This window comes from Dasypus novemcinctus, chromosome 23, assembly GCF_030445035.2.
Source record: "Dasypus novemcinctus isolate mDasNov1 chromosome 23, mDasNov1.1.hap2, whole genome shotgun sequence".
Lineage (NCBI taxonomy): Eukaryota > Metazoa > Chordata > Mammalia > Cingulata > Dasypodidae > Dasypus > Dasypus novemcinctus.
Window position 1 is genome coordinate 43,050,979 of NC_080695.1, and position 15,855 is coordinate 43,066,833.

Below are 15,855 nucleotides of genomic sequence, written 5' to 3' on the forward strand. Positions count from 1 at the left end.
TGACTTGAAAAAATTCCACATCCTATCCTTTCCCCCCCCCCTAATTATTCAGCGTTTCTTCGTAGGAGTCCTAGACCACAGCAATGCATATATATAATATACAGCACTCCCATACATCCACCACAACACCTTTTTCCTTCCACAGCGATACTCTTACACCCTATTCACATCATATTTACTTAAGGTGATGTACAGAGTCTGAGATATTAGCTTTCTAACATGGTAATATCTGTGCTTACATTATGGTGCATACTTTAGGATACACAGTTCTTTACATTTTTAGTTCTCCTATGTTTTACGTTATGGTTTACATTATCAGTCTGTCGTCTCCTATATGTTATGGTGTAATATTACATGTTTTATATCCATCCTTGTGTACTCTCAAGAAACTCCTCTCTTGCCCCCCATTTACTTTGGTTCCACACATTTAACGTCCATTTTCCCTTCCACCTTGGTGCCCACAGTGACAGTCAACCTCCGTTTCCTGAGGAGCCACTTCCAGAGATAGATGGAATAGTGTTTAGGGCCTAACTTGCTCATCTGCCCCAATGCCCTGGGAGCCACCCTTTCTCTCGAGGGATAGAGTTCCCTCTATTTGGTGGCATTAGTCCTCCCCAGGATGTGGATCCACCCCCACTCTCACTACTTGGGATTCTACCCCATGGTGTCACCCATTCTGGCAGAATGAGCATTTAGACATTCCCCAGGAGCCCGTCCTGCATCAGACCCTCCCCTCCGAGCATTCTAAACAGGTAACCCTCTTTATTATATTTTGATATTATTTTCTCGGCATTTTACTCTCCACCACCTCCTAACCCTCTCCTGTGTTCGTATGCTACCCCTCCCTCCCCCCACTTTTGTGCAACATTACCCAACCGTCCCTCCCCAGCCACCCTCAAACCCGTAAAGCCCCAACCAAAGGCAACCCCTTGCCCCCATTTTATCTCTTCTTTGTGTTCATACTTACCACCATCTCGTCTTAAGTTCCACCCCTGCAGACATCGGCTCATATCCTTCCTCCACCCTCCGATTTCCTGTAAGCCTATCGTTCAGTCTCTTGCTATCTAGGGCAGCTTGTTTATTTCATATCATTGAGGTCATGTCGTATTTGTCCTTCAATGTTTGGGTTGCTTCACTCAACATAAGATTCTCAAGATTCATCCTCTTTTTACTTAAAGTGGGTTTCTTATAGATAACATATAATAAAAGGGACTTGCTTTTTTATCTAACCTGATCATCTCTGCCTTTTAGTTGGTGTCTTTAGAATTTAGATCATCTGGCTGTTTTCTATTTGTACTTTTAGGTTTTCATTACTTTTGTCCTCTTTTGATGACTTTTTGGGGAATTGAGTATTTTTCCAATATTGCATCTCCTCTCCTTCATTGACTTGTTAGATATATCATTTGATTTTTTAATTATAACTCTAGGGCTTATAATATACATCTTTAACTTATCACAGTCTATTCGAGTAATATTAACTCACTTTATAACTGGTATAAAGTATCAACTATTGAACCCTTACAAGAATATATTTCCATTTCTCCCCTCCTGGTCTGTGTTCTACTGTCACCAAGTGTTTTAAACCTCACTAGGTGGGTCAACAATGGCCTTACATCTAGAGCTATTTTGGCTCCTCTACTGAGGCCCTCTCCTTGATGTTGTGTGTGTAAAGAGGCCTTTGTGTGGGCTGCTCTGAGCTGTGTGGTTCCACATGAGCTGTGTGGACTGCTCTGCCTGCTCCTTTGGGTGGTTTGTTCCCCATCCATGGTTGTTTCCTCTCATGCATGTACTTATCAAACACTCAAGGGTGACTCCTTCATATCTCTGGAGCTTTCACTCTGTCCAGCTCTCTCCTCAATGGCACACTATCCTGTGAATTCTAATCACCATGGCTCCCCAAAATTTTGAATTCTGCTCATCTCAGGGAGAGCACCAGGCTCTATTTGGTTCCCCTCTCCCAGTGCTATGGCCTAGAAAATCTCTCTAGGGCTCATCTTGTTTGTCTATCTTCTTTCACTGTCCTGTGCTGACTATTATCCAATGTAGGAAAACTGCTGTTCCATAACTTGTGTCCATTTGTAGTTGTTTAAGGCAACTGGACCCTGTGACTGTATTATGGCTGATAGGATCCTCCACATCCCTAACTTGTATAGGAAAAGCAAAACCATGCCAACAGCAATAGAACTGTATTTGTTTCTAAGTTTAAAATGAAAAGGAATAAAATACCTAGATCCACCTCCATGGCTGAATCCATTTTTAGTTTACTTAGATAAAGATATTAAAACAAAGAGGAAAGGGTTTATAATCTTATTTGTTTAAAGGGGTCAAAACTTTTGAAATAATCCAGTTCATCTCCCTCATTTTGAATATGAGGAATCAAATCTTAGAGAAGTTAAGGAATTGTCAAAGGTCACCTTAATTCTGGGCCTAACAGGGAGTAGAACACAAGTCTCCCAACAAACAAGCCATTAAACCATGTTACTTCTGTCGTGCCCAGAAATATTATTATAATTACCATTTTCTTTAGCACTTTAAAATATTACTTAAACATCCTGACAACCTTAGTATTATCAGGGTATGTAGAGCTATTACCACCTCTTTTCAGTTAAATAACCTGATTAATGACTTGTCTAAGACAGCAGTGCTCAAATTTTGGGCTCTGAAGCTCCTTTAGGGAATCTGCTAGGTCAAAACAATTTTTAGAAGAGTAAGTTATCATTTGACTTTTTTTTTTTTATCATGTTGACATTGGCACTAATAGTGTAAAAGCAAAGATGGGTGAAACCCCTTGCATCTCAGCATGAATCAAGCCAATTACAACTAGGAAGTCTCTTTGGTCTTGCCCAGTGTTAACTTCCTACATCTCTGTGGTTTAAGATAGATTGCACATGGTCAGTATAGTAATTTGTTTTTTCAAGGAATTGTTTTCTTTGGCACCTGAAGTTCCGATTTTATGTACTACAATGGAACCGACCACTGTGGCGTTAAGCCTATTTTCTGCATGTACTTGTGGATTGTGGTAATTAGGTAAATGACTGCTACTGGGAAATGAAGTAACTCTTTGCTTCCTCCAAGGGAAATTACATGCTTTGTATTAAGGAAAAGTATGTTTTTCAAAGCTACAGTGGTGGGAGTAGGGGAAGGGATTGGGCAGAGGCAGATTTGGGATGCTACTGGATGCTGATTCAGAGGTATTCTAAACTAATGGCAAGTCAGGCTCCTTGAGTGTTTGGGAGAGACGAGATGATCAACTCAGCCTGGTCTGAGCAGACAAATTTGGAGACTCATGTCAACAGTAGCTTCGACTCTGACAAGGAATTTATATTTATATCATTTGGGGGATGGGCAGGCAAGCCCCAAGATCCTGAGCTGAGGCAAGATGGTCCAAACATACCTGACAGAAGTATTAGTTCAGAGGAAGCTGTTAGAAACTGTCTCCTGAAGGAGACAAAATGAATTCTAAGTTGATACACCATCACTGATTGACCTATAATCATTTATTGACATTTACTGAATGACTAAAATTTTATGTCAATAAGGGATTTCCTGCTTTAAAAAAATTGGTCTTGAGATTTTGGTTATACTTGAGACCCGGAAGCCAGGTCACTTGGTCCCAAATCCTAGCTCAGCCATTAGCTGCAGGACCTGTGGATAAACCACTCTGTGCCCTAGTTTCCCTTATCCATGAAATGCGAACTGTAATATTACCCACATCTCAGAGCTGCTGGGGGCCGAGATGAACTAGCTGATTAAGAGATTTCCAGTCCTAGACACAGGACCAGGTGTCACCAGGATTGTAATGTGGATGACTCATTAGACAGGAAGGGCAAAGGAGACATGGAGAGACTGTGTTTCTGAAGCCACAGCCCCGGAAGAGAGCCCGACTCCAGCACACACTGCAGTGATGCAAGAATGGCAAGCGCTGGCAGGCCTCCTCTCCTGCCCCCTGGGCATGTCAGGCCCACTTGGCTGAAGTCATCCAGCTCTATGTGGACCCACATAATGACTGTTTCTTCCAGCTTCTGTCCCTGCTTCTTCCACACCATAGTGCACCCCCTGGTTTTGGATGCAGGTTACCTTCAGGAGCTGAAATTGGAGTTGCATCTGCTTTTGAGCCCTTTCAAACACGCCCTCAGCCACCTGCTGGTCCACCCCTCTTATGATGGCATTGTTCATTCTCTCACAGGCTTTTGTGCAAGTGATCTGAGCTGCCTCTGCAAAAATGATAGCCACAGTCACACTACAGCAAAGACCTAGTGTGGGAGGAAGGGCACCCGGCTAGCTCAGTCGGTAGTGCATGGGACTCGTAATCCCAGGGTCATGGGTTCGAGCCCCACATTGGGTGCCAGTTGCGCCTGGGGTTTGTTTAACCCCGACGCTGACGGGGGGGTCTGGAGGGGTCAGGCTAGACCGCAGCAGCATCTGAGGCTGCGGCAGACAGCCTCAGAGGGGCTCTCAGGTGTGGAGGACACACGGCAAGGGGAGGAAGAAAGCCGCGGAGACCAGGTCTGTGCGCAAGTCTGGTTTATTGCGGAAGGGGATATGGCTTTATAGGGTTAGGGACTGCGTGGAGAGATTTGATAGGTGCGGGCGGTTACTGCTTCCTGATAGGTGATTGTAAGCAGTTGCTAGGCAGAGGGCAGGCGGAGAGGTTAGGAATGGGGGAGGGGAAAGGGGAAGTGAGAGCCAACCAGATGTTAGGCTAGGCGGGAGATAGTGGGAGGTGACCGTTATTGATGTATCTTGCCCGGGTAGGCTGAGGGCGCTTCGCCCGTACCAGGCTGAGGGCGTGGTCGCCCATTCCAGCCACCCTGAACTGTGGCTTCAGGCTGTGCACACGCCTGTTGCCGGGTCAGCTTAGCAACGGTGGCTCGCACTCCCACAACCTAGATATCTTTAGCATCAGGGAAAAATATGTGTGTATACATGTACATATATGTACCTATATACATACATATATATACCATTTCCACAGTGATGGAAATAGTTTAAAAATACAATGGCACAAGCAAATAACTCTCTCAATATTGAGATAATAACTATCATTCAGAAAATCTGTGCGAACTAAGCAGAAATTTACAAAATCCAATCCCTCTCTCCTCTTCCACAATGGGGCCACCAAAAGAAAAAAAGGCTCTGGAAAGTGAATTTACATGTACTTAAAGAACGTAAGAATGAAGCATAGACTTCAGAATTTGGAGTCTAAGTAGCTGAGATTCAGCATGGAGAGGAGAAGCAAGGAATCCAGATAAAGAAAGCAAGTAAAAGTGTTTGTAATTGGCCTTTCCCCAGGCCCTTGCAATTATTTTGACCTAAGACATGGGAGGACAAAGACTTTGAGGAACGAGGGCAGTAAAGGATGCTGACAGGCTGAACAGATAGCCCCTGAGGAAGCAGGGACGCTGTTCTCTTGAGGCTGCACCTTCATAGCAGGATTTCAGTTCCTTCTGAACAGAGGTGCTGACAGACTAAGGATGTTGTCTCCCAGCCTCCCAGGATGGCACTTACCTGGGAAGCCAGGGTAAAAAAGGCCCTTTGCTGCAATTCCTTCCAGAGCAGCAGGTGGGTGTTCCTGTGTGTGGCAGGAATTCCCCTGCCTTACATCGTGGTTCATTGCCTCCAGGCTGTTTCCACTACTGGGCTGCAAGCTTTTCAGACCAGAAATTTGACATAAGACTCTATTAAACAAAAGTTCTTCCTATAGCACCTCGCACTGAGGAAGCATTTGGTAAATATTTGCTGAGTTGAACTCAAGCATGTGCCTTAAGTGGGATAGTACTGGAACAGGCCATTTTGGGTGGGGGCACAGGCTATTTCTCTAGTGTTGCCATGTAAGTTGGGCTGAGCCTGGAAGAAAGTAAGTCACGGACAGGAATTTTAGGGACTCAAAACTAAAACATGATACTTTAACTTCTTTCAGCTACTCTACTTTGGATGATATTGTATATCACTGGCAAAACTGATGGAGACAAGAATGAAAATGTTAAATGATTTAAATTTTTAAAAACTAAGGGTTCTCTGAAGATTCCAGCCTCAGGATTTACTGTCAGTTGTTTTCCAGTGGAACAAACTTGGCCTGGGTGTCCCACTTCTTTGTAGCAGCATCCCCTCTCCCCTACCCCTTTATGGCTTGTATTTCCTTATTTATTTATTTGATTGTTTGTTTGTTTATATATCCCCACCCAACCCCCATTGTTTACACTCACTGTTCTGTGCTCTGTGTCCATTCACTGTGTGTTCTTCTGTATCCGCTTTTCTTCTCTTTAGGTAGCTCAGGAAACTGATCCAGGGACCTTCTGGACTGGGAGAGAGGTGCTCAATCACATGCACCACCTCAGCTCCCTGGTTTGCTTCATCTCTTATTGTTGCTCCTCTATATCTCCTTTTGTTGCACCGTCTTGTTGCGTGACCTCTCTGCATGGGCCAGCATGCCTGCATGAGCCAGCACTCTGTGTGGGCCAGCTCATGGTGTGGGCCAATTTTCCATCACCAGGAAGCCCCAATATATTAGATAAGAGCCCAATCACTTGAGCCACATTGGCTTCCTGTATGGCTCGTATTTCATAACTTCTCCTAGGAGAACTTTCAGACCCTGGAAACTCCTGGGGAATAAGCAGGAAGATAAATGGACAAACTCCAAAATCCTTCTGGAGAGAAAGCCACTACTCAGCCTTGCTACCTTCTTCATTCTATAAAGAACTTATCTCCTGGATTAGGAAACTGTTTTCCACTATCATATTTTCAACCATTTCTTTTCCCAATTTCCATCATTTACTCCTGCAGTGAGTGCTTAAAAACAACTATGCGAGGCATCAGACCTGAACCAGAAGGGTTCCCAGACTTACAGAAGAAAACAGAGCAATATCTTAAGAGACATTAGTGGTTACTGTGGAGTAAAACAAACAAAAACTACCTTGTGGCCTTGAATATATTTCTAAGCAAATAGAAGGTAGATGAGACCTAACTGTTATCAAATGCTAATAATGTGCCAGGCAGTGTGACTGTCCTAAGCCCTTGACTTAAAAAAAGCTATAAAGTTGATGTAATAATTATCATTTTATAGATGAGAAAACTGAGGTTCAGAGAGGATTATTGATGTGTCGAAGGACACACAGCTAATAAGTGACAGAGCCACATTTTGCCTATAAAATTCATCAGCTTTGCACTACCCAGTTGTTTCTACTTGAAAGGGTAGAACTTGATCTATACTTTAAAAGACAGGTGACATTTAGGGAAGTGAACAGAAGGAAGAGTTATACACTATGGGGATAATATAGTGAACAAAGTTTCAGAGTATCCCATGAGCAAGATGTAGCATGTTGCCGAAGAGAGAGTATAGGTTTTAAAATCTAGCTCTCTACTTATGGCCTGGGTGACATTGCAAAATTTGTGTAATTCCTCCCAATTTCAGGTTTTTCTATATAAAAAGACAGAAGCCACTTTATTGGGTTATTGGGAGGATTTGAGGATGTAATTCTTATAAAGTGCCCAACAGAGAGCCTGACACATCACAGTAACTCTTTCTTTCCTGGCAGGCTGGCCACAGGGCAGGAAAGACAGGAAAAGGCAACTGGAGAGTCTTGAATGACACTCTAAGGATTTTGGAATTTACCCCACAGACTTCTAAACAGAGGTTGGGTGGCTATAGATAGAATGGCCAAGATGCATATAAAGAAACTGTCAGAAGAGCAGGGGTGGAAAATGTGGGTGCTGAGTAAGACACAAGTAAAGGTAGGAGGATGGATGAAGCAGCAGCAGTGGACTGATCATATGAAATCCCAGAGGTGAAGGAGAAAGGGCATTGGGGACAAGAACTATACTTAGAGATTAAGAGATTCTGCTTCTGTTAATGGAGAAAGAGACTGGAAGTCAGTGGAAGAAGGAAAGAGGAAGGACACAAGTTGTTAAATCCTCCAACTCATGCCACCTATGTGAGCATTCACTGTGTCAAACACATACAGTGTCATCGTTGGGCTACTTTTCCTTTTCATATTCAGAGAAGGTCCTGACTGCCATGTGTTTGCTTAACTCCACTCTCTCCAACCAAACTACCCTGACCTGGGCTCAGATCCCTAAAAATTTGATCCCCTGCTACATGTTTGAGATATTTGATAAGAAATGGGAATCATAACATGAAGCAACACCTCAATCTCTACTCTAGGTCAGCATGGGAAATATTTAAATAAACCAAACTAAGAAGGCCTTTGTGCTTTGCCAAACACCAAGCTTTCCTCAAGTTGCAAGCTCCTCTTTATACTTCTAGATCCAAACTACAAATTCTTAAAGATGAGATTCTTGCCCAACATTCTTCAGATGTTTGCTCACAAGGGAATGAGATGAAAGATCCTTTGCTTGAAAATGCCTCCAAATCGGGATCAATTTGGTCATAAATACGCTGAGTGTGGCTTCACTCAGATCTATTCTTGCAAGAGACCTGGAGGCACAGATGCCATTCTTCAGGCAGACAGCATTCAGAGTCTGGTGAAAACCTTGGTTTCCTTTATTCCTTTACTTTTTTTCAAATTTCTTCAGTGCTCAGTAAAGAAGCAGTCAGTATTACTATGTGGTTTTCTCCTGACTGGGTTAAAGGCCACAGGTGTGGGGAAACGGACTTTGGCCCAGTGGTTAGGGCGTCCGTCTACCACATGGGAGGTCTGCGGTTCAAGCCCCGGGCCTCCTTGACCCGTGTGGAGCTGGCCCATGTGCAGTGCTGATGCGCGCAAAGAGTGCTGTGCCACACAGGGGTGTCCCCCGCGTAGGGGAGCCCCACGCGCAAGGAGTGCCACCCATAAGGAGAGCCGCCCAGCGCAAAAGAGGGAGCAGCCTGCCGAGGAATGGCGCCGCCCACACTTCCCGTGCCGCTGACGACAACAGAAGCGGACAAAGAAACAAGACGCAGCAAAAAGACACAGAAAACAGACAACCAGGGGAGGGGAGGGGAATTAAATAAATAAAAATAAATCTTTAAAAAAAAAAAAAAGGCCACAGGTGTGAAAAACAAAATACAACTCATTAAATGACTGAGTTTGAAATAAAAGGGACAAGCATGAAAACTTTGGGTAAGTATGTACAATGAAGCTAGTCTGACCAATTTCCCAGAAGAGTAAAGGGCCATAAAATAAAGATACATATACAAAATTAATTACAGAAAGAAATTAATGCCAATCACGAAAATGTAATTACACTGTGGTTAACTTCACATTTCATACAAGGGCATCTAAATTAGTAATCCATAAAACAGGAACATCTTTCGCTTCCTCTTCTTCACTGTCTTTTTAGGTAAAATCTTCAGGACTTTGGGCTGACCACCCACAGATACAGGTCAAGAGGTCAATCTGGATTTCATCCCTCTCCTGCCCAAAGTCTCTTAGAGCACAGCTGACCTGCCCCACTGACCTTAGCTCTTGGCCTGGAACTGTCCCCTACTCTTCTATTTTACCCAAGCCTAGCAGCTGGGTTCTTGTTCTACAGCTGTGGGAAGATGTCCTGGGACTGACTGGTCATTGTTGCAGTAATTTCAAGGCCAAATCAGTGGTTCTAACACATTCTGGGGTCAGTTGACCTGGTCCAATTTTAATTTTAAAAAATCCATCTTCTACCAGGAGTCCACACATATTAACAATTGAAGTTGCGTAGCCTTACTTCTTTTCTAGAATTACAGCCCCCCCTGCTTCCTCCCAGGTGCTCCTTTATAAGCTGCTGCACAGTGCTGAGAGGGGCAGCTACACTGGCTTCACCAGTTCTGCCACCTACTGGAAACAAAGGGCTGTCAGGTGAACTCTGTGTAGCAGTATGTGCATCCCGCCTTCTGAATGTAGCCTATGTGACACTACCCCAAAGATCCTGTACATTTACATATTTATTTATCAGCTTCACCCCATGTGCCATGATCTCTGATAACACAGTATATTGTAGATAGAGCATACTTCTTCCTGAGAATGCATTTTGCCCTAGAATTTACATTGGAAAACCAACTCCTCTTCTTCAGTTTTAATTAGTATCACCAGAACTTCCCATTCATCTGTAGATACCACCTAATAATAAGACTAATTCAAGTGGTTACTGAATATAAACATATACACATATAAACAAAAAACATTATTTAATTAGGAAGAAGGCTAACTTTTTCATTCAAGGTATTAAACAAGGAAAACAGAAGGAATTATTTCTATGAGACAGTGGGCAGAAAGGACTGGGAAAAGTGGGATATAAATTGCCATTGAAGCCAAGAAAGTGGAAGGTGACCCAGGCCTCTTTTTTCAGAAGGCATGGAAGTCACGTTGGATCACATATAGAGAGAAACTGGGGTTTAAAGATTTTGGAACAAGGGAGGGACACAGTGGAATACAGGAATTTGAAAGCAACAGTGTTCAGGGTGAACAGGAAGAGGATCTCTCAAAGGAAAGGTCTTAGGCTACTGCCTAAGTACCATGAGGAGAGCAGAATAAGGACTGGAAATTCATCAGGTGAAGGAGGATTGTAGAAGGATGGTTAGAGCAATTTGCTGACAATGAGGGAAACTAAATAAAATTAAGAAAATTTCAATTTGTATATTCTGAGAAAAAAGGATTAATTCCAACCACTGAACAAATGGGAATATTTTTATACTTAATGTCCTCTGGGACATTATATGACATCTCACTCTATATTTAGAAGAGCAAAATATTGAAAACTGCCCAAATGTCCACCACAGACTAAATTCAAAAGAATATTATGGAGTCACTAAAAATGATGTAAATATGCATAGGATATAGATTGGGGAAGGAAACTAGGCTATAAAATAGTATAAAATATGAAATATAAAGTATTTCCATAAAAACACTTATTAAAATCCTTTATCTATTCTTAAAAACTCTTTCACATACATACAGAAAACATTTCCTATCATCTGGTAATATAATTTCCAGTGACATACTTGCAATTACTTTTCCCTATCATCATGTATGGATACTTAGAAACCTGTAATATGTGTACAAGGTACAAAATGCTTAAGTACTAAGCAGTATATTGTATAATATCTTTCTTCCTCCCTTCATGATTCCCTAGCCACCAAATCCTCCTCCCATGGTTTCATGTATCCTTTCAGTTACACACATGTGGTGCATTTTCTATTTGCACAAATGATAATATACTCTATATACCACTCTGCTCCCTTTCTATATTCCTTGAACAATATACCTTAGAGATCTTCACATATTACATAGAATACTCCTTATTTTATTTTTCCTTATTTTTTTTAATGTTACATTAAAAAAATATGAGAGCCTCATATACCCCCGCCCCCTTCAGCCCACTCCTCCCACATCAAAAACCTCTTTCCTCATTGTGTCACATTCATTGCATTTGATGAATACATTTTGGAGCACATGGATAATGGTTTACATCGTAGTTCACACTTTCTCCCAGTCCACACGTTGGACCATGGCAGGACATACAATGTCCAGCATCTGTCCCTGCAGTACCACCCAGGACAACTCCAAGTCCTGAAAATGCCCCATATCATGTCTCTTCTTCCCTCTCCCTACCCTCAGCAGCTACCGTGGCCAGTTTCTCCACATCAGTGCTACAATTTCTTCCATTACTAATCACAATAGTTCCATAGTACAATATCAGTAAGTCCACCCCAGTCCATACTCTATTCCTCCAGCCTGTGGACCCTGGGATGGTTATGTCCACTCCCCCTCTATATCAAGAGGGGGCTTAGATTCCACATGGATGATGGATGCAATTCTCCTGCTTGCTGTTGTAGAAACTCCTTACTTTTTAAAACAGGTGTGGCCATCTCAGGAGTCTCTTACTGTCACAGTAAACAATGCTTCAAGCAAGGGGGCTCTTGAGGGCTCTAGAGACATCTAGACACTATAGGCATGGTAGACAATCTTAGCACTTTGGCACCTGTCAAAGCACCTTGCCTTGGAATATATGTTTCCCAATGTAACAGAATTAGACTCATTTATAATTTCCCTACACATGACTCTTCTGCCCTTTTTAGCTGAACCCATGTTAAGCACTATATTCATTAAGTATATATCCCAGGTACTTCAATCTTTGGTCTCTTCGAACGTCGGTGGAGCCCTGAATCTCAGCAGAGTTGCAAAATCTACTCTCCAGTTCATTGAACTTGCCCAGGACAACTAACAAAAGGATAACATCCATAAGCAATAAACACAGAGTATCTACAATGGGAAGCAAGACAGCTCCATCCCATTTGCCCCATGGATCTAAGCCCCCACACAATTAGAAACAGAGTGGCCATCACCATCCCAACATCCTCAAGATTGAGGAATGAACAAACATAAGGGGGGAAAGCAATTATGGACTAATGTAGACATTACTTTTCGAGCAATGGAAGAACTTGTAACATTGCCATAAAGGTAGTGGCCACCACAGTTTCTGAGGGGAAGGAGAGGGGAGAATTGGTGCAACATGGATATTTCTGGGACAATGGAATTGTCCTGCATCACATGGCAATGATGGATACAGATCATTATAGCTTCTGCCAAAACCTATAAAATTGGGCAGTGAAAAGTATAAACTATAATGAAAACTACACACCATGGCTAGTACAATGTTTCAATATGTGTTCATCAATTGTAGCAAATACACTACAATAAAAGATGTTAGGGGGAAAAGTGAGGGAGTGGTGGGGATGGATATATGGGCATCCTCCTATATTTTTGATGTAGCATTTATGTAATTTAAAGCTTCTTCCAAGAAATTGTATCACTGATGTGGAGAAAATGTCCATGGTAGCTGCTGAGGGTAGGGAGAGGGAAGAAGAGATAAGATGTGGGGACATTTTCAAGACTTGGAGTTGCCCTGGGTGGTACTACAGGGGCAGATGCTGGACATTGTATGTCCTCCCATGCCCACTGGATGGGCTGGGGGGAGCGTAAACTACAATGTAACCCATTATCCATGTGGTGCAGCAGTGCTCCAAAATGTATTCACCAAATGAACTTAATATGTCACGATGATGAAAGAGGTTGTTAAGGTGGGAGAAGTGGGGTAAGGAGTATGGGGAGTATATGGGGCTCTCATATTTTTTGAATGTAACATTTAAAAAAAATAAAGAAAAATAAATAAATAACATTTCTGATCCTTTGTATTACAAACACGACTCAATGAATATCCTTGAATATCAAAATCTTTGCCACCTATGTGCAGAAAATATTCATAGAAGTGAATGGAACTAAGTCTATGTGCAGAAAGTATTCATAGAGTATGTGCAGAAAATATTTGTAGAAGTAAATGGGACAAAGACAGAGGATATGTATACCCTATATTTCCTTAGCTTTCAATCAATATCACAAAAATGCCCTGCAAGCAGTGTACTAATAATTTACATTAGCAACATAAAATAGTGCCTGTTTCCCCATTCTCACAAAAAAAAAAAAATTCAGCCTGGTGCAGCTGCTGTGGAAACCAGTTTGATGGGTCTTCAAAACATGACCTGGAAATTCCATTCTAGGTATATTCCAAAATAACTGAAAGCTGGGGCTCACATATGTGTACACCAATGTTTAGGGAAGCATTATTCACAATAGTTAAAAGGAAGTGGGAAAACCCACAAGTTCCCCAATGGAAAATGGATAAACAAAATGTGGTATATTCATAACAAAATGTTATTACCCAGTCCTAAAAAGGAATAAAGTTCTAACACTTGCTACACCATGGATGAATAGTGAAGACACCATGTTGAGTGGAATAAGCCAGACACAAAAGGACAAATACTGCATGATTCTACTAATGTGATGTGTCTAGAATAAACAAATTCAGAGAAAGTAAGTAGATTAGAGGTTGCCAGGATCTACGGGTGAGAAGAATGGGGACTTAATGCTTAAGGGGTCTTTTCTGTTTTGGGTAATGAAAAAGCTGTGGTAATGGATGGTGGTGATGTTAGTACATTGTACATGTAACTAATGCCACTATATTGTACACTTTAAAATGGCAAATTTTATTGCACCTATGTTACCATGATAAAGCCACATGTTTGTAGTGAATTAGGGATTTCCCTAATTCAGTTTGGCTTCACTATGGACATGGTAATAATCAGATGATATTCTTTTATCTGGAAAAAATATTTCATCACAGTGTGGTGTGTTGATAGATCGATGTTGTTTGGGAATTCTGCATGTGTGCATGATTGCTTTATAAGTTTACAACTTTGTCATATAAATTATATTTAAAAAATAATATTAGGGTGGTTTGGGGGGGAAATACACCAAATGTGAGAAAAGGACTATAATTAGTAGTAAGATTTTGACAATATTCTTTCATAATCTGTAACAAATGTCTCATGACAGTGAAAGGTGTTGGTGAAGGAATGATGTATGTGACCCCAGTATAATGTTATGCATGTTTGCTTTGTAAGTCCACAACTTTTACTATACACTTATTTCTTATGTATGTTCAGATAGAAATGATATAAAATAATAATAATAATAATACGGGGGTTGGGGAAAACACTTTGGTTAGTAATAATATTTTAACAATGTTCTTTAATCATTAGTTTAGAATGTTTAACAACAATGCAAGGCATTGGTGGTAGGGTGAGTTATGAGAGCCCTGTATGATGGTATCTATGTTTCTTTTGTAAGTTCACAACTATTACTATACACTTATTGTTTATGCATGTTTATGCATGAGTGGTATACTTCAATAATTTTTTAAATGAAAAAAACACATTGAGACTATTTTTTTAAAGTACAAGTTCCATAAGCCTGAAATTAAAAGTAAGAGTTAACTCTGTTGTGGTGACTTGGAGCTCTGTAACCCAGAAAAACAAATTCTTAAAGTTAATCCATTCCTGGTGGTGTGAACCCTTGTAAAAAGGAACTCCTGATGTGGTTATTTTGGTTGAGGTGTGGCCTGAATGAATTAGGGTGGGTCCTAATCTTATTACTGAAGGCCTTACAGGAAAACTACAGAGAAAGAGAGAGTTTGGGAAAGAAGCCAGAAGCTGGAAATCAATGGGACCTGGAAGAGAAAGGAGAAGAGGCAGCCATGTGCATTGCTCTGGGAAAGAAAAGCCAAGGACCAAGGATCTCAGGCATCTAGCCCCAGAACACCAAGATGTTCTGGCAGAGAGCACTGCCATGATGATACCTCGATTTTGGACTTCTCTTAGCCACAAAACTCTGAGCCAAAAAATTCCCATTGTATGGTATTTCTTTTAGCAGCCAGGAAACTCAATCATGTATGAACTCTTCAGACACCTAGATTTAAGCTTCAAATTTTCTCAAAGAGACCATTGTTTAAAATGACCTTTGACTGGTAAGCTAAACAGAATTGATTGTGCCCAAATTACATTTGGAATAGTGCATAGAGAAGGGAAACTTAATTCTATAGATAGACTGGGAATATGTCATTTTTAAAACTATCCAACTTTCAAAGGGATCATATTTGCCCATCATGCTTATATCAACAGCATTTGCCAAATTCAGGAACACATGAAATACAATATCATTTTCCATGTATAACTGGTGTATGGAACAGGAATGTGGAATTGTTATGCTATACTGTTTCCATTTTTATTAAAATATATTATATTCAAAGTCATGATATCACACACAAAATTGTCAATTACATAAATATTACCCTTCATAGCTTTGTTCCAACAATTTTTTTAAAAGAAATCCTCAGTGTAGAAGTGGAAAGGTTTAAAGGGAACTATTCTAATAAAAATTCTGAATTGAATGACATCCATGGTGAACAAGGAATTGTCTGATTGCCATTAGTCTTAAGTCAGAAATCAAGACTAGACTGGAAGAGATTGCTTTCTCTGAATGACAGCTGTCAAAGCCAATATGGGAAATGCATCTGGCACTCTTGATGTAGTCTGTTGAAAACAGC

General features: G+C 41.2%; 1 non-coding gene across 1 annotated transcript; it reads left to right on the plus strand.

The window, feature by feature from the left end:
* The first annotated feature begins 4,272 nt into the window (after positions 1-4,272).
* Positions 4,273-4,345, plus strand: TRNAT-CGU (transfer RNA threonine (anticodon CGU)). The gene has a single exon. It is a non-coding gene; the product is annotated as a tRNA-Thr (tRNA).
* Positions 4,346-15,855: the final 11,510 nt, after the last annotated feature.